Genomic DNA, 18,881 nt, shown 5'->3' with positions numbered 1-18,881 from the left:
GGGTGTCAAACCTCTGAGGTCAGCTGGTTTGGTGGCCTTGGCTTTGAACGCCTTGTGGGTTCAGATCCTGGACAGGCTTAACCGCTAAACTGGACCGAACCTATTTATCACTATGGAAACGGTCACAGCAGCCAATCATAAAGCCAGAATCTGAGTCAGCATAAAATCTAGAGAAAAGCTTGTGTTTTATTCTATTCTGGTCATTTATCTAAATCTGTTTCTGTTCTTGTGTAAACATCTGTGGCTCGTCTGAGATCAGCATTTTATTTTGAAACAGAAAAACAGCAAAACTCCCTGTAACCTATAACCTGATGTGAAAGTAACACGCAAATAAAAGCGTGGAAAAGGTGTGTGTTCCTTCCATCAGTGATGTGCTAGTTTATGTAACGTAGGAATTTAATTTAATTCAATTCCGTTTTATTCATACAGCGCCAAATCACAACAACAGTTGCCTCAAGGCGCTTTATATTGTAAGGTAGACCCTACAATAATACATACAGAGAAAACCAAACAATCATATGACCCCCTATGAGCAAGCACTTTGGCGACAGTGGGAAGGAAACACTCCCTTTTAACAGGAAGAAACCTCCGGCAGAACTAGGCTCAGGGAGGGGCGGGGCCATCTGCTGCGACCGGTTGGGTGAGAGAAGGAAGACAGGATAGAAGATGTGCTGTGGAAGAGAGACAGAGGTTAACCCTTTCATGCATGAATTAGGACAACCTCAATCTGGAATCTGAAATATTTTTAATTCATGTTTAGGCATGAAAAAAAGATTTTTGAACTTAATTTCTTTAAACATGTACTTTTCAAAGAGTTTTTTACATGTCCACTTAGGTAGACAATTGATGTGTATGGAGTGACACAAGTATACCTCTGACACTGACACAAATGCAAGAAAACAGCCAGTGAATAGCTGTCCACTATAGTGACCACTATGCGTAATAACAAGTATGATCCAATGCAGAGAGTGTTAACACATAGTGAGTGAGAAAAGTGACTGAAGAAGAATGGGAACAATTTTAAATGACAGTCTCACAAGGATGATCACAAAAATTCATGTCCAGTGGAAAACATCAACAACATTACGCAAGACGTCTGCATAAAAATACAAATCTGGTTACATTTGAACAATATGCCACATAAATGTTATTTAATGTTATCTGTCATTGTTGATATGAAAAACCTTTATTCACAAAATAATACTTTTGCTGACTTACAATTGGTGTAAGAAGGGTCATATAAATTTAATTATTGTACCAAAAATCTATTATTGAAACCGCACTGAGGTATTTTTCTCATTATTATTATTATTATTTTGTTATCTCAATTCAAGGCCATTATTTGCTTTCATTTGCTTATTGTCCTCGTCTTCTTCTGTGTCTACTTAGAAAACTGTTAACACCAAAGACTGAACAGTTAAAGAGCCAAAGACAGTGGGAAAAGCTACATGAAAATGGCCAAAATGAAAGAGCATGTGTGAGAACAGATGAAGACATTTTTAGGGACTGAAGGCTCTCATACATCTATTTTTTTTTCACCCATGACAAAAGTAGCCAGGCTATTTGGGGATAAATGTCTCCAAAACTTTCAGTTATAATTGAGCCTATTTATCTTTCTGGCTCCCCTGGTTTTCCTAAACCTAGATGCATGTCTAAACACCGGGTTTATGAAAGCAGCGTTGATGTGGAAATCTCCTAAAATTAAATGGAATTTCAGCCCATTTTTATATATTTGTCTGTTGTTGGTTTTGTCCGCAGTGCTGTCACTATAACAGGCACTGACGCCGCGTGGGAGTGTGTGTGTGTGTGTGTGTGTGTGTGTCGTGGTGACCCAGTGTGACGCCGTAGTAAGCACTGCACATGGCTGCCAGCAGACAGACAGAAAAGAAGTGTGGGAAAGAAAAGACAAAATTATGTAGGGAAAGTATTGGAGAAAATGGGCTGAGAGGAGAAAGATGTTTATTACTTCCAAGCTTGGACTACTGTAATTCATTATTATCACTGTTGCCTAAGACCTCCCTTCATTGGCTTCCTGTTGAATCCAGAATTCAAAATCCTGCTCCTCACATACAAGGTCTTAGATAATCAGGCCCCATCTTATCTTAATGACCTTGTAGTATTATATCAGCCTATTATAGCACTTCACTCTCACACTGCAGGCCTACTTGTTGTTCCTAGAGTATTTAAAAGTAGAATGGGAGGCAGAGCCTTCAGTTTTCAGGCCCCTCTTCTGTGGAGCCAGATTACAGTTTTGTCATGGTCCTGGGTCGGTGTCCCAGTGTTTTGTGTATTGCTATTTAATGATTTCTTTGTGGTTTGAGATTTCTAGTGTTTATCTCTACTTTTAAGATTAGGCTTCAAACTTTCATATAATGAGGCCTGGGTTAAGGATGCCTTGTTGATGCCAGAGATCAGCAGAGAATGGCCACTGCTTCAAGTGATAGGAAAGCTAAACTTAAATAATCAATCAGTACAACTAAAGTATGAGAGAAAGCATCTGTGAACACAGAACATGTCAAACACTGAAGTGGATATTCAACAGCAGCAGATGACCAAAAGCAAGTGCACTGAGGTACAGAGATGAGTCCACTGTCAGAGGCCATAAGAAGATCATTTGTAACCTTCACTAAAGCTGTTTCTGTGCTGTGATGAGCCTTGAAACCTGACTTAAACTCTTCAAATAAACCATTCCTCTGCAGATGATCTGTTAGCTGTTTGACAACTACTCTTTCAAGGACTTTAGATATGAAAGGAAGGTTGGAGATTGGCCTATAATTAGCTAAGACTGCTGGGTCTAGAGATGGCTTTTTGAGTAAAGGTTTAACTACAGCTAGCTTGAAGGCCTGTGGTACATAGCCGATCATTAGAGATAGGCTGATCATATTTAAGATCGAAGAATTAATTAATGGCAGGACTTCTTTGAGCAAGTTTGTAGGAATGGGGTCTAAAAGACACGTTGATGGTTTGGAGGAAGTAATTATTGAAGTTAACTCAGAAAGATCAATTAGAGAAAAAGAGTCTAACTTAACATCAATGGTACTAAGAGTAGCTGTAGATAATATTACATCTGTGGGATGATTACTGGTAATTTTTTCTCTAATGATAAAAATTTTATCTGTGAAGAAGTTCATGAAGTCATTACTAGTTAACGTTAAAGGGATTGTTGGCTCAAAAGAGCTCTGACTGTTTGTCAGCCTGGCTACAGAGCTGAAGAGAAACCTGGGGTTGTTCTTATTTTCTTCAATCAGTGATGAGTAGTAAGATGTTCTGGCTTTGCGGAGGGCTTTCTTATAAAGCAGCAAACTATTTCTCCAGGCTAAATGATGATCCTCTAAATTTGTGACACGCCATTTCCTCTCCAGATTACGAGTCATCTGCTTTAGGCTACGTGTTTGAGAATTATACCACGGAGTCAGGTACTTCTGATTAGAGACCTTAGTTTTCACAGGAGCTACAGTATCCAGAGTCGTACGTAGTGAGGAGGTGAAATTATTAACAAGATAATCGACCTCTGTTGGGGTAGCGTTCAGATAGCTGCTCTGCTCTGTGTTGGTACAGGGCATTGAAGATGATAACAGTGGGTGGATTATATTCTTAAACTTAGTTACAGCGCTTTCAGAAAGACATCTACTTTGATAAAGTCTACTCTCCACCGCTGTGTAATCAATTATTGTAAATGTAAATGTTATCAGGAAATGATCAGACAGGAGAGGGTTTTCAGGAAACACTGTTAAATGTTCAGTTTCTATGCCATATGTTAAAACAAGATCTAGAGTGTGATTAAAGTGGTGGGTGGGTTCTTTTACATTTTGAGAGAAACCAATTGAGTCTAATAACAAATTAAATGCCATGTTGAGGCTGTCATTTTTAGCATCTACATGGATGTTAAAATCACCCACAATAATTATTTTATCTGAGCTCAGAACTAAATTAGATATAAAGTCTGAGAAATCAGAGAGAAACTCTGTGTAAGGCCCAGGTGGACGATAGATGATAACAAGTAAGACTGGTTTCTGAGTTTCACAGCTGGGGTGGACGAGGCTGAGCATCAGGCTTCCAAATGAATTAAAAGTCTGTCTTGGTCTTTCATTAATTAATAGGCTGGTGTGAAAAATTGCTGCCACACCGCCCCCTCGGCCTGTGCTTCGAGGTTTCTGGCAGTTAGAATGACTCGGGGGTGTTGATTCATTTAAACTAACATAATCATCCGGCTGCAACCAGGTTTCTGTAAGGCAGAGCAAATCTATTTGTTGATCAATTATTGAGTCATGTACTAACCGAGACATGGAGGACAGAGACCTAATATTTAATAATCCACATTTCACTGTTTTACTCTTTAGTTCAGATGTGCATACTGTATTGTTCTTTAAGATTCCAGCGGTCCCAGATCCAGCTGTACACACTGGAATACTCTCCCATGTTGCTTGTCTGTGTTTTATTGTGTTATGGTGTGGTATCTGTGCATTCCTGGATTATCCTTTTGTGTTACACATCTCACTGTTATTTTGTCCCTTGCTACCTAGCCTGACATGTCGCCCCAATGTGATGTTTGTGTATTGTATGTACGGTTGCCAAGGTCTGTCATCTCGGTTGTGGGCAATTGCAACTGACAAATAAAGGCTCTCTCATCTCATCATCTTTTTGCTGGTTTTAAGTTTGTTTTTTCTCTATGGCTAAATTACCTCCTCAGCATATCTTGGGGTGGCTGTAGCTCAGGTGGCAGAGCAGGTCATCCACTAATCAGAAGGTCGGTGGTTCGATCCCAGGCTGCATCCTGGCTGCATGGCAAATATCCTTGGGCAAGATACTAACCCCGTGTTTGCCTACTGGTGGTGGTCAGAGGGCCCGGTGGCGCCAGTGTCCGGCAGCCTCGCCTCTGTCAGTGCGCCCCAGGGCAGCTGTGGCTACAATGTAGCTTGCCATCGCCAGTGTGTGAATGTGTGTGTGAATGGGTGAATGACTGAATGTAGTGTGAAGCGCTTTGTGGTCCTTACGGACTAGAAAAGCGCTATACAAATGCAGGCCATTTACCATTGAAGTTCTGCAGAGGCCTGGTAATGAACTAATCATTTGATTCAGGTGTGTTTACCCAGGGTGATATCTAAAACCTGCAGGACACTGGCCCTCGAGTCCTGGAGTTGGACACCCCTGCCGTAGGTTATATACAGAGCTGTTAGTGTTGTCATTATGTTGAAGATTGTGCAACTGCATAGAGGTAATTTGGGATAAAAATCATTAATTCCTTCCAACTGGAATATCCAAATCCGTAATCTGTTGTGCAGCATCCAAATACTCAATATTCCAACTATTGAATATATAACTGGAAAGGAAAATGCTTATTAACTTGTAAAGTGAAACCATGATGCATTTAAGGTAACCCCTTTTCATTTTTATTTAAGAAGAGAATTTGTTCCACTGTGCAATGATTGAGTCTGTTTGTTTTCTTGGAGATAATTTCTCATGCCTTTTAAGAAAATCCTCTCAAATGGAACAGAAGAGGCTGGAGCGCACAGAAACTGGTAGAGATGCAAGTATATGGCCTTCCTGGGTCCGCTAAAAAGAATAAACAAATTAAATTGCTGCACATTTTGTAGAATAACATTTTAAGATTATTTTAAAAATACATATTTTTATTATATTACATTTAACTCAAATGGAAGTCTTTCTTAAGTTCTTATATGTATATTATGAAAAGCAGATTTTTCTTTTGTTCAGACATTTTAAGTTTTTCACATTTTCAGATATATTAAACACACAAAGCAAAAGCAAACAACAAAAACAGTAAGCTGAAAACCCCACTGGATTGACCAAAACTCAAAATACACCCACACGACAGCACCTCCTCTCTTCCTCGCTGGCTCCATATCTCCCAGTAGAATGATCATTGGTTTGCTGTCTCTCACCATCAAAGCTCTCTATAAATCCTGGGAATGATTCACTTCCTTATAAACCACTGAATCAGTTGCATTGCAAATGAAGCTTTGAACATCACTAATCACGTGACTCAGGCCAAATGAATCAAGCCTCAACACAGTACTTCTGAAGCAATGTTTTGGGTTTTTTGACACACGTGCCGGAGTCTCAGCTTCAAGCGGGCCATCACTATAAATCACTAATATTTAGCAGATTTAAATTTCCCATTTGAAATGATTATTTCCTTTTTTGTGGTTTCCAATGTTTTCTTTTGTAATTCCTGTCTGGTGAAATATCATCCACCTAGGAAGTGAGTTGTCAGGGTCCTGGGTCTGAGTGACCCAGGGTCCCTGAGCAGTTATGGACTTGTATTATATTATATGTGTATTCTTGGTGTTGCTGTCCCTCATTCCCTCTGCAGGGATGTGTGTGCGTGTGTGTGTGTGCAGATGCAGGTGTATCTGGGAGCACCTGTTTACAGGCACCTTCAGGCCTGGTGGGTGTGGCCTGCCAGGTGGTCGGCCACACCTGAAGACCATCACACAGCTGATCAAGCCTCGTAGGAGGAACTACTTAAGAGTGTGGTGGAGCTCTCATTGTGTGACTTCATGTTAGTCTCTTGGCCAGTTAGTAAGTTTAGTCTGCTGCGTTGTGGTGAGTCTGACGGCTGCCTCTTTGTTATTTCCCCAGGAGAAGTGTGGAGACGAGAGGGCAGCGAGCATGAGGTGCTCAGACACTGAGGAGCGGGGACAAAGAACACTAACACCAGGAAGAGGACATGTCACGGGAGTCGGGAACGCACTGAGGATTTATTGTTATTTTTCCGGCACTGTAAATAAATGCAGTTTGCATCAAAGATTCCAGCATTTGGGTCCTCCTTCCTCACATCTCCATGGTTGGCCAGTGCCAACCGTGACATGAGTAACAAAAAATATTTATTTATGTTCATACCTCGTAGCACCACACATTAAAAACCTGTGAAATTTTCTGTGAGCGCTAATTGATTTCATTTTAATCATACTATCTGAAGATCAAATTAAGTAACATGTAAATCAATTATTCATCCAACCAAATCACTAGTTCTTCCCATGCCTAAACCTCATTACTTAATTATTCCAAGTCTTGTCTCCAAAGTAATAATTATTCCCACAATTAAATATAAATCACTACAAGCTCAAACAACATTCTATTTCCCCATTCAAAGTAATTATTTAATTATTTTGTAATTATGTGATGGATTTAGAAGTATACATCTTAACCTTTAAGAACTTAATATTAGGGTTAGGTATTAGGAACATGAGCTTTTGTTAGTTCGTCAATACGATTTATGTGCACTGGCAACAGAGGTCCATGGTATTCCACCCATTTACTCCTGCATCCCCTGTACTTGAAACCTCTATTCTCCACTAATCCCCTGGTAGGTCTTTTTATATGCCTTATTGCATTATATTTATAAGAAAATAAGCATATATATATATATATATATATATATATATATATATATATATATATATATATACACACACACACACACACACACACACACACACACACACACATACATACATACATACACACACACTGGTATAATATTACTATTTCAAATATATTAATTAGTGATCCTGATAATATTTACAATGGATTCATTTTTTGTATTTAAACCACTGTTTTCCCACAGGTAAAAAAGAAAGGGAAGAAAAAACAGGCTCCAATTGGAGTTCACACTTTTTAGACCTAGATGCCTCTCATTGGAGGTAATATAACGGTCCAGGTAAGTATCCCAGGTAGGTTTATTTATTTTATTTTATTTTTTAGTTTTTTTGTGGGAAATTGAGACCAACTTCAATGGATCACTACAAGACTATTTACATACTATGACCCACACAGGCTTTCATGCAAATGTAACTAAATAAACTAAGTGCTTAAACACTCCTAACAACACTTCTGCAGTATAACTAACTTTATTATCACATCAAAAACAATGGATAGCAAGTCAACATTCACTAATATCAACTGAAGTTTAGCCCAAAAGGAGTTTTGGTATTCAGTTTCTTGATCCACTGGTCCTCGTGTCTCCTCCTCTGTCCCTCCGCCACGCTGCACAGGATTGCAATCCCAGGATGCCCAGGGAGTTTGGTGAGTGAATTTTAAAAATGTTTAACCAGAGAAGTATTCAATCTGTCTGCCCCAATGCTGTATAAGTGCTGTTTAATCTCTCCACAAGAATCTGACCCATTTCACCGGCATACATTAACGAACACTGTTCACAAACAATGCAATAAACTATATTTCTACTGTTGGGTGTAAAGTTATCCAGGATTGGAACTCCAGCACCACCATGTGGGTTAAACAGGTATTGTATTGCATTTAAAAAATGCTGATCTAAACTAAAAATCCAATTGCACATGTTTACACCAGTTCGCCAATATGTTCTGGGGTGTTTCTGGTGTCCAGTGTATGTTGTCCCCCACAGTATTAAACTGATCAGGGAGCGGGTTCAGTATCTGAAATCGTTTTGCCGCAAAGTTGTTAATACTGGTCAAATTTTGCTGCTGTTCTTTTGGGAGCAAAGGCGAGAAATTGTTCAGGGGAAAGAATACATCGGCGTTCGGGAAGACAGATTGTGCCTTTTTGTAAAGCATTCTTAATTGTTTATTAGAGGTTTTATCTACATCCTGGTCCCTGTTATTAATTCCTATTGATAGGATTACTAGTTTGATATTTGGATGAACCAGCGTCTTTTCCAGAATCTGAAGAAAATGATAGAATGAGGCCCCTGGGTAACTGTCGATTTGTATGTTGTTATTGTTATAAGCTGGTATACGGTTCAGGTTGGAGTCCCCTAAGAGCCAAATTGGTCGAGTCCCACGGAACGCCCAATCTATGATTTTTCTGCCCTTACGAGCTTTATGGTAAGTCGGGCGACACTGATTAATTTTTTAGGGTTAGGGTTGAAGAAAAAGAACCTGTCCCTCCCGAAGGAGGAACAGGGCGTGCACGGGCCATCAACCCCGATGGTCCACAGCCTCACATCCCTCTACCTCCATAAGTATTTTTGATTTTCAAGGTAAGTATTTCTTTTACAGGTTTTTCTTTTCAGGTAAGTATGGTTTTTGTTTTAAATTTCAAAAGGTAAGTATTTGTTTTTTACAGGTTCTCATTGTCCGTGTCCGTTACTTTGGTTTGTTTCCAATAAAGTGTTTTCAATCCCAATTTGTTTTCTGTGTGGTTTTTTCATTTAGTTTTGAGTACTCTCTAATTTGAGCTTTTAAGGAAAATCAAAAAAAGATGAATTAAAACATGAAATAAAATCCCCCAAAATAACAAACTAACGTAAAGTTGAAAAATTAAATGAGTATGCCCTTGTCGCGACGTTTCGAAGTTGTTTCTCCTTCCTCAGGCGAGGGCATACTGAAGAGCACTGGGTTTGAGGCCCCTATTTATACTCTCCCCTCTGATCCCGCCTCCTTGGCTTTCTGTGACTTTCTTATAATTTCTTTTTCAGCGTATTGCTTTTCTCCAATTCTGTCAAACTTTTTGGCTCTCATTTTTCCCTTTTTCTTTCTTTCTTCTTTTCCAGTCTTCTCCTCTTTCCCCTTTGTCTTTTCCCTTTTCATCATCCTTTTCTTTCCTTCTCTTGGCCTCTGCCCTTTACCCTTCCTTTTGGCCTACATCTGACCTCTTTCTCTTCCAATTTTAGGTTACTACTAGTGCCGACTTGGCTTCAACTACAAAACTCTCGACCCTGCTTGGGGAGGACTCAACCCGACTTGGGGAGTAAATTTAGAAAGGAGATGTGACTTTGGGTTAGGCTTTAGGTTTCAGCTGGGATTAGGATTACTTGGGCTTCAGATCCAGTACTGGGTTGAGGTTTAGGGGTTAGGGTTAGGATTTGTGAAAGAAGGGTTAGGTGTTAGGAAACTATAGCTTAGATGTTTTTTAATTCAAACTTTGGTGCACGGTCCTAGGAATTACTGAAACATCCCATCTCCACTTACTCCGCTCTTCTCCTTCTCTCCAGCATACTCCTCTTCTTCTTGGGTGCGTCTTGTACCTTCTTCCATATGTTGTCAAATCATAAAACCGTCCCCCAATGTCTTTATTCCTCCCAGGCCATAAGGCAGACTCATTGAAAGTTCCAGCACTGTCACCAATACTAAAAAAGGTCCCAAAGCCATATTTCTCCCATGACTCCCTGGAGGGGATGTGACCTCCAAGAGAAAGGGTTTTTTTCGTTTTTGATTTTCTTATTCATTTTCAACAATAATCACACTCCATGCAGTTAGTAATTATAACAAATCCTCACACTGTTATTGTTATACTCTGTTCAAAACAACCTCCATGCAGTTCTGTCATGGGGGCTTATGGCAATCAGGGAAATATACTCCATATTGACAAGTAGTCTTTGTATTTTTTTTTTTTTTTTTTTTTTTTTTTTTCTCCCCCCCGGGTTAGGGTTTGTGAGAGAAAACGCAATGATCCCTCCCCACTTCGTCCGACGACTGGGTGGTTGGATGGAGGGCCACTGGAAAGGCACGGGCCACCGCACGTCATGCTCAGTCCCCATTTCCCTTCCCCGTCTCAGTCCTCCTCCTTCTGTCCTTGAGAAGTGACCAGCTTGCCCCCAGGAGGCCCTGAGACAGCACTTTTGGCCACTCCCCATGTATATGATGCCCTTCATTTACACACTTAACCTTATTGTTTAAATACTTTTCTTAGTCTGAATCCATGTTCTTTTCAATCCTTTATTATTTATTGTTATGTTTTCTTTTTATTTATTTTATTGTATTATCTTTTTATCGTCTCCTTAATTTGACATTATTGTGTATTTTAATTTTTTAAGGTAATATTTAAGGACACATCATCAGTAGTGGACCTTGGAATCATTGGGTGTTTCGGCCATTTATCACTAGACACCCTCCTCCAAGGAAGGCCCCGCCCAGGTTGATCAAGCCTTGGGGTGTGTCATCAACTAAATAAAATAACAGTAATTAATTAATGCCTTTCTGGGCTTTAATTTCTAAAGTTTCCAAGGAGTCAATGTTGTACCGTTAATTGTTGTTCACATTTAATGACATACTGTCTTGTTGAGTCGCATTTCAAAGAGTTAATGAGGCCCTATTTGGGCTCATGGAAGTCTAACGTATATACGTGACTTTGAAAATTTGACTCATTAGTTCACAATTCAACTAAATAAAATAACAGTAATTAATTAATGCCTATCTGGGCTTTAATTTTTAAAGTTTCCAAGGGGCCAATTAGGCCCTGTCAAGTTCAGTCCAAATCCAACGAGATGCCGTGATTTTGTAAAATCCTAACGTTAGTCGTTTTATCTTCATTTCAATAAAACCATCCAAAATCAAGTATTCCTGTTGTACCGTCAATTGTTGTTCACATTTAATGACATACTGTCTTGTTGAGCCGCATTTTAAAGAGCTAACGAGGCCCTATTTGGGCTCATGGAAATCTAACGTATGTACGTGACTTTGAAAATTTTACTCATTAGCTCACAATTATTCGCTTTTAGCTTCTACAAATTTAAAGTATTAATATCATCACATAGATGCTTCTCCTTCATTCGTTTCCTATATTTGTTATCATGTATTCCCACTTACTTGTACCTTGTTCTTCAAATGAGGCTTCCTCACTGCCTGACCTGTCTGCCATCTGCTCCCTGAGCTCCATGTGCTCTGCCTGGTCTGACTTCCTGGTTCCCATCATGCACTTGGTCAGTATCCAGGGCAACCACTTTTGTATCCTTGAACTGCCATTTTGAAATCCGCCATCTTCTCTCCACGGTAACCATTTTGTTTATAATCGCCATCTTGGATCATTAGCTTTAGCCATAGTGTAATGTTAGCTTCCATATTAGCATCAACGAAATTCAATATAAAGTTGACTAGTCACATGTACATATTGTCCTATATCATGTGTCACTGTCATATAATTGTTAGCATTAGCTTAGCATTAGCATTAGCCCTCCACCATTTTGTAACCAAGGGCGACTGTATTTGTTTACAACGAACCGCCATATTGGATCTGGATGAGTTCCTCCACCATCTTGGGTCTTCCATCTTCTTGTCACCAGGGGCAACCAGTCCATGTCCAGCTGGACCACCATTTTGGATCCTGATGAGCACAGGCAGCCATTTTGTTCCCACTGATTAAAAAAAAGGAGAGAAAAAAAGAAAAAAAGGAGAGAGAGAGAGAGAGAGAGAGAGGGAGAGAGAGAGAAAGAAAAGAGAAGGAAAAGTCTATTTAATCCTATATTAATTTATTGTATTTTATTTTATTTTATTTCCTATATTATTCTATTTTATTTCTATATTATTAACTATTATCCATTATTGATATTATTATAATCTACTATTAGTATTATTAGCACTATTATTATTATTATTTACTATTATTAGTATTATTATGTACTATTAGTATTATTTACTATTAGTATTGTCTACTATTATTTAATATTAGTATTATTAGTACTATTATATCATTATTATTATTATTATTATTACTATTCCTTCTCTTGAGAGGTGAGGAAGCGGGAGAGAGGGAAGGAGAGAGAGAGAGAGATATAGAGATAGAGAGAGAGAGAGAGAGAGAGAGAGAGAGAGAGAGAGAGAGGAGAAGGAAGAGCCAGGAGGGGTCCACCGGTCTGGCAGAATTCCCTCCCCGCCGGATCGGGCTGTCACTCATTCCTCCCCTCGGCCCCCAAGAGATGGATAGACAGAGGGGAGAGAAGAGTGATGAAACAGAACAAATTCATCTAAATTAAGCCCATCCTTGGTTAGGTTTTAGGGTTAAAATCCCTGGTCAGGACATCCCACGGTTAGGGTTAGGATTGGATTTCTTGGCTAGGGTCCCCCACGGTTAGGTTAAGGGGTTGGAGTCCTGGGTAAGGATGTCCATCTCCGGTGTTGGCACTGTGATCAGCCTTCCAATTTTAACCAAAAAGTATACTTATCACTTCACGAACAATCGTTGATTGTATGAGGGCACAAGTAGGTACTTGGAGGGGGTCCGGACGAGGATCACTGGACTCTAGAGGGACCTGTATTCCGAAGGCACTGGCTGGTTAGGGTTTGTGAGAGAAAACGCAATGATCCCTCCCCACTTCGTCCGACGACTGGGTGGTTGGATGGAGGGCCACTGGAAAGGCACGGGCCACCGCACGTCATGCTCAGTCCCCATTTCCCTTCCCCGTCTCAGTCCTCCTCCTTCTGTCCTTGAGAAGTGACCAGCTTGCCCCCAGGAGGCCCTGAGACAGCACTTTTGGCCACTCCCCATGTATATGATGCCCTTCATTTACACACTTAACCTTATTGTTTAAATACTTTTCTTAGTCTGAATCCATGTTCTTTTCAATCCTTTATTATTTATTGTTATGTTTTCTTTTTATTTATTTTATTGTATTATCTTTTTATCGTCTCCTTAATTTGACATTATTGTGTATTTTAATTTTTTAAGGTAATATTTAAGGACACATCATCAGTAGTGGACCTTGGAATCATTGGGTGTTTCGGCCATTTATCACTAGACACCCTCCTCCAAGGAAGGCCCCGCCCAGGTTGATCAAGCCTTGGGGTGTGTCATCAACTAAATAAAATAACAGTAATTAATTAATGCCTTTCTGGGCTTTAATTTCTAAAGTTTCCAAGGAGTCAATGTTGTACCGTTAATTGTTGTTCACATTTAATGACATACTGTCTTGTTGAGTCGCATTTCAAAGAGTTAATGAGGCCCTATTTGGGCTCATGGAAGTCTAACGTATATACGTGACTTTGAAAATTTGACTCATTAGTTCACAATTCAACTAAATAAAATAACAGTAATTAATTAATGCCTATCTGGGCTTTAATTTTTAAAGTTTCCAAGGGGCCAATTAGGCCCTGTCAAGTTCAGTCCAAATCCAACGAGATGCCGTGATTTTGTAAAATCCTAACGTTAGTCGTTTTATCTTCATTTCAATAAAACCATCCAAAATCAAGTATTCCTGTTGTACCGTCAATTGTTGTTCACATTTAATGACATACTGTCTTGTTGAGCCGCATTTTAAAGAGCTAACGAGGCCCTATTTGGGCTCATGGAAATCTAACGTATGTACGTGACTTTGAAAATTTTACTCATTAGCTCACAATTATTCGCTTTTAGCTTCTACAAATTTAAAGTATTAATATCATCACATAGATGCTTCTCCTTCATTCGTTTCCTATATTTGTTATCATGTATTCCCACTTACTTGTACCTTGTTCTTCAAATGAGGCTTCCTCACTGCCTGACCTGTCTGCCATCTGCTCCCTGAGCTCCATGTGCTCTGCCTGGTCTGACTTCCTGGTTCCCATCATGCACTTGGTCAGTATCCAGGGCAACCACTTTTGTATCCTTGAACTGCCATTTTGAAATCCGCCATCTTCTCTCCACGGTAACCATTTTGTTTATAATCGCCATCTTGGATCATTAGCTTTAGCCATAGTGTAATGTTAGCTTCCATATTAGCATCAACGAAATTCAATATAAAGTTGACTAGTCACATGTACATATTGTCCTATATCATGTGTCACTGTCATATAATTGTTAGCATTAGCTTAGCATTAGCATTAGCCCTCCACCATTTTGTAACCAAGGGCGACTGTATTTGTTTACAACGAACCGCCATATTGGATCTGGATGAGTTCCTCCACCATCTTGGGTCTTCCATCTTCTTGTCACCAGGGGCAACCAGTCCATGTCCAGCTGGACCACCATTTTGGATCCTGATGAGCACAGGCAGCCATTTTGTTCCCACTGATTAAAAAAAAGGAGAGAAAAAAAGAAAAAAAGGAGAGAGAGAGAGAGAGAGAGAGAGGGAGAGAGAGAGAAAGAAAAGAGAAGGAAAAGTCTATTTAATCCTATATTAATTTATTGTATTTTATTTTATTTTATTTCCTATATTATTCTATTTTATTTCTATATTATTAACTATTATCCATTATTGATATTATTATAATCTACTATTAGTATTATTAGCACTATTATTATTATTATTTACTATTATTAGTATTATTATGTACTATTAGTATTATTTACTATTAGTATTGTCTACTATTATTTAATATTAGTATTATTAGTACTATTATATCATTATTATTATTATTATTATTACTATTCCTTCTCTTGAGAGGTGAGGAAGCGGGAGAGAGGGAAGGAGAGAGAGAGAGAGATATAGAGATAGAGAGAGAGAGAGAGAGAGAGAGAGAGAGAGAGAGAGAGAGAGAGAGAGGAGAAGGAAGAGCCAGGAGGGGTCCACCGGTCTGGCAGAATTCCCTCCCCGCCGGATCGGGCTGTCACTCATTCCTCCCCTCGGCCCCCAAGAGATGGATAGACAGAGGGGAGAGAAGAGTGATGAAACAGAACAAATTCATCTAAATTAAGCCCATCCTTGGTTAGGTTTTAGGGTTAAAATCCCTGGTCAGGACATCCCACGGTTAGGGTTAGGATTGGATTTCTTGGCTAGGGTCCCCCACGGTTAGGTTAAGGGGTTGGAGTCCTGGGTAAGGATGTCCATCTCCGGTGTTGGCACTGTGATCAGCCTTCCAATTTTAACCAAAAAGTATACTTATCACTTCACGAACAATCGTTGATTGTATGAGGGCACAAGTAGGTACTTGGAGGGGGTCCGGACGAGGATCACTGGACTCTAGAGGGACCTGTATTCCGAAGGCACTGGCTGGTTAGGGTTTGTGAGAGAAAACGCAATGATCCCTCCCCACTTCGTCCGACGACTGGGTGGTTGGATGGAGGGCCACTGGAAAGGCACGGGCCACCGCACGTCATGCTCAGTCCCCATTTCCCTTCCCCGTCTCAGTCCTCCTCCTTCTGTCCTTGAGAAGTGACCAGCTTGCCCCCAGGAGGCCCTGAGACAGCACTTTTGGCCACTCCCCATGTATATGATGCCCTTCATTTACACACTTAACCTTATTGTTTAAATACTTTTCTTAGTCTGAATCCATGTTCTTTTCAATCCTTTATTATTTATTGTTATGTTTTCTTTTTATTTATTTTATTGTATTATCTTTTTATCGTCTCCTTAATTTGACATTATTGTGTATTTTAATTTTTTAAGGTAATATTTAAGGACACATCATCAGTAGTGGACCTTGGAATCATTGGGTGTTTCGGCCATTTATCACTAGACACCCTCCTCCAAGGAAGGCCCCGCCCAGGTTGATCAAGCCTTGGGGTGTGTCATCAACTAAATAAAATAACAGTAATTAATTAATGCCTTTCTGGGCTTTAATTTCTAAAGTTTCCAAGGAGTCAATGTTGTACCGTTAATTGTTGTTCACATTTAATGACATACTGTCTTGTTGAGTCGCATTTCAAAGAGTTAATGAGGCCCTATTTGGGCTCATGGAAGTCTAACGTATATACGTGACTTTGAAAATTTGACTCATTAGTTCACAATTCAACTAAATAAAATAACAGTAATTAATTAATGCCTATCTGGGCTTTAATTTTTAAAGTTTCCAAGGGGCCAATTAGGCCCTGTCAAGTTCAGTCCAAATCCAACGAGATGCCGTGATTTTGTAAAATCCTAACGTTAGTCGTTTTATCTTCATTTCAATAAAACCATCCAAAATCAAGTATTCCTGTTGTACCGTCAATTGTTGTTCACATTTAATGACATACTGTCTTGTTGAGCCGCATTTTAAAGAGCTAACGAGGCCCTATTTGGGCTCATGGAAATCTAACGTATGTACGTGACTTTGAAAATTTTACTCATTAGCTCACAATTATTCGCTTTTAGCTTCTACAAATTTAAAGTATTAATATCATCACATAGATGCTTCTCCTTCATTCGTTTCCTATATTTGTTATCATGTATTCCCACTTACTTGTACCTTGTTCTTCAAATGAGGCTTCCTCACTGCCTGACCTGTCTGCCATCTGCTCCCTGAGCTCCATGTGCTCTGCCTGGTCTGACTTCCTGGTTCCCATCATGCACTTGGTCAGTATCCAGGGCAACCACTTTTGTATCCTTGAACTGCCATTTTGAAATCCGCCATCTTCTCTCCACGGTAACCATTTTGTTTATAATCGCCATCTTGGATCATTAGCTTTAGCCATAGTGTAATGTTAGCTTCCATATTAGCATCAACGAAATTCAATATAAAGTTGACTAGTCACATGTACATATTGTCCTATATCATGTGTCACTGTCATATAATTGTTAGCATTAGCTTAGCATTAGCATTAGCCCTCCACCATTTTGTAACCAAGGGCGACTGTATTTGTTTACAACGAACCGCCATATTGGATCTGGATGAGTTCCTCCACCATCTTGGGTCTTCCATCTTCTTGTCACCAGGGGCAACCAGTCCATGTCCAGCTGGACCACCATTTTGGATCCTGATGAGCACAGGCAGCCATTTTGTTCCCACTGATTAAAAAAAAGGAGAGAAAAAAAGAAAAAAAGGAGAGAGAGAGAGAGAGAGAGAGAGGGAGAGAGAGAGAAAGAAAAGAGAAGGAAAAGTCTATTTAATCCTATATTAATTTATTGTATTTTATTTTATTTTATTTCCTATATTATTCTATTTTATTTCTATATTATTAACTATTATCCATTATTGATATTATTATAATCTACTATTAGTATTATTAGCACTATTATTATTATTATTTACTATTATTAGTATTATTATGTACTATTAGTATTATTTACTATTAGTATTGTCTACTATTATTTAATATTAGTATTATTAGTACTATTATATCATTATTATTATTATTATTATTACTATTCCTTCTCTTGAGAGGTGAGGAAGCGGGAGAGAGGGAAGGAGAGAGAGAGAGAGATATAGAGATAGAGAGAGAGAGAGAGAGAGAGAGAGAGAGAGAGAGAGAGAGGAGAAGGAAGAGCCAGGAGGGGTCCACCGGTCTGGCAGAATTCCCTCCCCGCCGGATCGGGCTGTCACTCATTCCTCCCCTCGGCCCCCAAGAGATGGATAGACAGAGGGGAGAGAAGAGTGATGAAACAGAACAAATTCATCTAAATTAAGCCCATCCTTGGTTAGGTTTTAGGGTTAAAATCCCTGGTCAGGACATCCCACGGTTAGGGGAAATCAAAGTTGGGAGCACGGTCCCCGAAGGGGGCCGTGCTCCAATGCACAGACCATACCTGCTCCCATCTCAGGCGTCCAGGACCCCCTCAGTGGAGTTCCAAATGGAATGTGATAGATGCAGTTAGAGAGGTGGGGGGAGGAGGGGTGTGGAGGTTAGGTTTAGGGTCCACTCAAGGGGTGGGGGATGACCAACTCTCGTGTCCAATCAGAGTGGCAAGTGGTTAGGTTTAGGGCAGGAGGCCAAATTATTGTAGGGGTCACTGAGGTTAGGGTCAGGGTCAGTTTCAGGGCCAGGATGCTCCCCTGTGAGGCATGAAAGAAGCTGAGGTCCCAATACAGTGATCAAATGTCCATCAATACACACAAGAAAACAATGAAATCTTAACTATATACATGTTATTGGACTAATACCTCCTAAAACCCTTTTCGTTGAGGCCATGTGGATGAACCGTATTTAGTTTAGCAATCCACATCCTCTCAGCTCTCCATCTCTGTTGTGTTGTCCACCTGGAATTGATCTGGATGACCGTCGCTGTGACAGAGTCCCAGCCATGCAATAAAAAATGTTTGACCAGGTGGGTGTGAGTGTTCTTTTTCCGTGTAATGTTGTACCTGTGTTGAGTGAATCTGGTGAGCAGTGTGTTACCAGTTTCCCCCACATACTGGATCCCACATCTCCTACATGCAATCAAATATACACAATTTTTGGACCTCGGGGTCCCTTTACACAATGACAGAAAAACCTGGCCATTGGAATGGCTGCGCACCAATCTGTGATGCTGGAAAAATTGTCCTTGATCTCTCCGCCTAGGTACAGAGAGAGGCGCGATTTGGGCTCTAATAAGGAGATCACCCAAATTCTTA

The sequence above is a fragment of the Astatotilapia calliptera genome, chromosome 20 (assembly GCF_964374335.1).
Source record: "Astatotilapia calliptera chromosome 20, fAstCal68.1, whole genome shotgun sequence".
Classification (NCBI taxonomy): domain Eukaryota; kingdom Metazoa; phylum Chordata; class Actinopteri; order Cichliformes; family Cichlidae; genus Astatotilapia; species Astatotilapia calliptera.
This window is presented reverse-complemented; position numbering follows the sequence as displayed.